Source organism: Adiantum capillus-veneris, chromosome 29 (assembly GCF_014529385.1).
Source record: "Adiantum capillus-veneris isolate H3 chromosome 29, ASM1452938v2, whole genome shotgun sequence".
NCBI classification, from domain to species: domain Eukaryota; kingdom Viridiplantae; phylum Streptophyta; class Polypodiopsida; order Polypodiales; family Pteridaceae; genus Adiantum; species Adiantum capillus-veneris.
In genome coordinates, this window is record NC_140959.1 from 32,499,712 (window position 1) to 32,505,095 (window position 5,384).

Here is a 5,384-nt window from a genome sequence, read left to right on the forward strand (position 1 = left end):
GGAGTTAGTTGGCTAAGTATGGGCGCCCAAGTGTGAATGGGGTGAGCTCATATAAAAGCCACTAAACCTAATTTTTACTCATTCTCTCATTGTGCAATAGAAGCCGCTCTTGCTCCATCTCCACCTTCTCCTTCACCATCTCCTTGTGTGTGTGTGTGTGTACGTGAGAGAGAGAGAGAGAGAGAGAGAGAGAGAGAGAGAGAGAGAGAGAGAGAGAGAGAGTGAGAGTGTGTGTGTGATCGAGCGTTGCGGCGGCAAGACGACGGCGAGGCGGTTGAGCGCGGCATAGCGGCGTCTCCCTCTTCTTCGCGGCGCGGGAATCCTTCATTCGCAACTACGCAGGAAGTTGAGTGACACACCATTCTTCCTTGTGAGCTTGTCTGTTGTATGACTGTGTGCTAGGAGCCTTTGTGGCTCGCACACGGCGCGTAGCAAGTCCCTATTCTTGACATTTTTGGCACCGTTGCCGGGGAGCTGCTGCACGTGAAGCTCCAATGGCGACCTGTAAATTGTATTGAAGCTATTTTTTTTATGTAGGAAAGGCGCGGCTTAAGTTCGATTATTGTTGTTATGAAAAAACAGTAGAGAAAGACACAATGTAGTTGACTGCATTCAAGTTTTCTGTGTTCTATTAAGCTCAGATTTCAGCTTACACGGTTAGCATTTCTTGCGTTTCTGCGTTTTCTGCATTTTCTGGTTTGCACTGCACAGCTCTGTCAAGTTTCAATTTTTTCCATTTTCTGTGTTTTCTGGTTTGTGCACAGTTAGGCGCACAGTTAGTTAATTAAGTAGATTAGTAATTAGGTGAACCACTGATTAGCAGGTCACTAGGTAGGTGAGACAGTAAATAGTTAGGTGAGGTCAACGCGCACCAAAACGCGTACCAAATAATATCCCAAAAAAAATATAAATAAATAAATAAATAAATAAAAAATTTGAAAAATAAAAACGTGAGTGAGGGGGAGGTTATAAAAACGGACGGGTTGGTTTGTATAAAAGTGAGATCGGGATCGGGATCATTTGACCCAATCCCAATCCCAATCCCAAGCCCAGGCCCAGGCTCTGTCTCTGTCTTATGATATAGGGTAGTCTCACTCCTATATATATAGGCTAGACTCACAAGGAGGGAGTGAGGAATGTGGGATAAGTCCTACACTCCCCTCTCCTTCATTGCACACTAGGACTTGCTATTTGGAGCCTAGTTCCCTAGCTAGGAAAAGACTGTTTCGGGATTTTTTGCAGCAAAATAGAACCAAACGGTGGGCTGTAAAAAACAGCGCGTCCCTCCTAGCGATACGCTCGTTTTGAGCTATCACACGGCCCATTCCACGACATGCTCTAAAAAATCTAGCAAAAAAAAAACAAAAAACACGCTAAAAACTAGTCACAAGGCCTCCTAGAGCAGCTTTTTGACACCTTAGGGTATCAAAAGCACATGCACTTACGCTCTGGGCAGGTTCTAGAACACGAGCATATTGAGGGTGCCTCTGTTCATACGGACACCCATTACCCATCCACGATAGGCTCTAGACCCTCAGCGGGGACACAAGGTAGCACCACCCAAGACCCTAAAATAGCCGCTAGTGATTCCTCCTCCGACTCAGAAATCATGGAAGCATACCCTACCCAAAACACTGAGAGAGAAGGCCATGCACCTCCCGAAGCTCCACAGCCTAGTACTAGTATGTTTAGTCGTTTCATGGAAACATTAGGTAGAGCTACTCGCTCGGAACCTGATGCAAATGAAGCACACGAAGGGGGTGGGGAAGTGGACTCTCCTTTCACATCGCACGTGGACCCCACACCCCCAAAGAGTGTCCATGTGGATATCCTGCCAACTTCTTACCAAGAAGGCCCTGTTGAGCTGCCTCCTTCAGAAGTTCCCTCTAGAGTACCGTTGGTGACAAGTAAAACCACGGGGAGTAACATTGCTTCTACCTCACAAGAAACCGTTAACACGTCGACTCTAGAAGGATTGTTCATTAATGATCATTGGACATACGACCTCCACACTGAGGTGTTGACGGATCTACACTCTGGCCATGCCTACCATGTAGGATGGATAGAGATTGTACGATCCACCTCTAGTGCCACGAGCATCGAAGATCAACAGAAAATGATATGTAATGTTATCCATGGCATTATTCAATCAGAAAGGCAAAACCGAGGGGTAAATATACTCTCAACTGGCCCCATGAGATTTCTGGATATGAGAAAGGCTCAACAGCCTACTCTATCACAAATGGAGACTCCTCTAATGAGTCCCATGGACCCATCTTACGTCATTTCACCTGGGGTCTCTATGCAATCTGAGCCTCCGAGCGACAACTTTAGCTTCCCTAACTTGGCTCAACCCTCTATTAAGAAAAACATAGTGCTCACTCCAGGGATAGACCTGACAGAGAATGTACCGATGACATCTACGGTTAGCACAGTGCCACTACCTAGTGTCGTAGTACCTAATATGGGGCCTCGACCGTATGTGCCTCTAGCCCCCTATGCACACATGGCCCCCACACCTCCAATTGTACCACTTGTTTATGCTCCTCGAGTGCCTCTCCCTAGCCCTTATCCGAGTGGACCTATGCCCGGTTATGTTCCATATCCTGCATCATCCACACATATGCCAAGACCGGTACCCGTCCCTCTCCCACATATGATTCCAAGAGTACCTCCACCGGCCCTGCCTCCTCACATAGGTGACTTGGAAGCGTTTGCTCAAACCATAGGTCGATCTATCGCGGAAAATATGCGTCATGCATCTGATAGAGAGCCTAGAAGTAAGGCAGTACAAATTGCCAAACTCACGCAAAAATTCAATGGGGACGAAGATGCTAGAAAACACATTGAAGTGTTTGAACAAGTATGTGATTCCTTAGGGGAACGCAACGAACTACATAAGTGCAATGCCGTAAGCTTGACATTAAGTGGGAAGGCTGGAGATTGGTATAGAACCCTAAGGGTGGACGAGAAAACAATCTACCCTACCCTTCGAAGGTTGTTTCTAAAGGAGTACATACGAGAAGGTGTGCCTTGGGGTGTAGCATCTCAGCTACAAAAGGCCGAACGTAAGGAAGGAGAGTCAGTAAGGGACTTCATTAGTTGTCTAAAGCACTTAAACTCTCGCTGCCCTATAAATGAGCGCTTCAACAATAACCAACTGCTTGATCAATTCATTCGAGGGTTGAGGAATGAAGGAATCTATAATGGACTAGTGATTAGAGGTATCACAACCTGGGAAGATGTCACTGCCAATGCAATCCAATTAGAGGACAACTTGATGATAGCAGGCATGAGGGTGTCTACTGACACGAGATCCACTAGCTCACAAGCCATTGAGTATGAACCCATGACTGCAAAGCCCATTGCCAATGAGCCAAAGGTATTTGATAAATTCTTGACAGACCTCACCAAGGCAATCCAAGAGTCTCTTAAGGATAATCGAGCCCCTCAAAATAGTCACATGTATCCAAGAAGGGAGCAACAATGGTGTTCCATTTGCTTAGGTCCACATAGCACTAGTGAGTGCCCTACGTTTAGAGTAAAATTTAATGGAACTTGCAACGCATGTGGTAGGTATGGTCACCAAGCTAAGGATTGTTTAATGATCAAACGTATGATGGCAAATAGACCACCTGTAGCCTGGACAGATGCGCCTGGAGCTCCTGTATTGATGCGTGCTCCACCTGTTGAGCAACTACCGCAACACATGGTCCCTAGATCTCAAAATGTTGTACAAGATACACCACTACCACCTCCTGTGCTAGGACCGTAGCCCCCGCATCCAAGAGTCGCCCATATGAACCAAGTGGGTTGCGAGCCATCTAATGCTTATGCAGATGGCTGTGAGGAGGAAATAGACACTAGTATTGCCTACGGACTTGATACATTGGAAGAGTGTCCTATATAATACATGGAAGATTGTTGGGGGCAAGTCAAGCCGGTTTATCAAGCTGCTGCTCTCGCATCCAGAGGTCAAAATATCAACACCCAGGCTAGGAGGCCACCTCTTCAATGCTACGAGTGTGGTGGACCACATCGGGCAGCGGAGTGCCCTATTAGGCTGCAAAAGAATGCTGCACAGATGCAAATGAATCAAGGGAGCACGTCTGCAATGCCAATACTCACATGTAATCATTGTGGCATAGATCACTTGATTGCCCAATGCCCCTATAACCCAAGTGCGCCTAAAATCACACCCCTAAATTTGGTCGAAATTGCTAGTGTGACATCGTCAATACCACCCGTCGCACCCGCTTATGCGATTACACGGTCCATGCTTCAAGGGCCAGGCCATATCCTCGAAGAGAGAGATACCGCGTCAGTTATCCAAGCAAAGAAAAAGAAGACACAAAGGAAGAGGTCGTAGAATACGGGAAATTCAAAGCCAAGTTCCAAAACAAACATAGGAACAGGAGATGACCCCGTGTATATGAATGACCTCGAGGATGATTCAGATTCAATCGAGACTAGAACCAATACCACAAAGGGAGAGACCGACAAAGAAAACCGTAACATGGAACCAAATGAAAACCGAATAAGAGAAAACCATAAAGAGCCTCTGAAAACACCACAAGTGTTTCCAAATCCAATCCAAGACCCCCAAGATAAACCGCAGGGGCAAAAAGGGAAGAATCGTAAAAAGAAGATTGGGACGTACCCAAACCCAGTAGACGAGATTGAGCAGGTGAAACATCTAAGAGGTTTAGTTGAGGAGACTCAAAGGAAACTAGAACTCAAACCCATGCATGTCAAAATTCATGACACAGTGTTTCCCACGCAAGTTCATCCATCCCACATGAACCATAGACCGTTAGCCATACCTAGTATCATCCAAGAAGGGAGTGAGGATGGGACATCAGAAAGTGAGAATACACCTTTCTTGTTGGAAAGGATGTTTAACAAAGGAATACCTGATCCCATTGAGGAATATGAGATTCCATCCTCACCAGTTCCTAGTCAAGGACCTACACCCTGCAAAATGCCAATGAATGTTGCCAAACAAGTGGACTTCATGTCTTCTGAGGTCCGAACCACGATCATAGCAAAGCTGTATGGAGATCCTGAGTTATTCTTTGCACTTCGAGCATTCCTTAATGGAGAGCTACAAACGGGATTACCGTAGTTTGCGCAAACAAATAGGCCTGACTCGATTATGATTGATGAGGAAAATCATGTGCAATCACTTGACTTAGATGGACACGAGTCTGTGATCGAGGTACCCATTAACGAATTAGGGCAGTATTTTGAAGGCGACGAGTCTAATGCGACCCTACCCATCACTACCAAGGGATTAACTATAAAGGGAATTCTTGATGGTGGTGCCGGAGTTAGCATCGTTACAAAATATTGTTGGGAATCCATGGGAAAACCCCGCCTCAGTG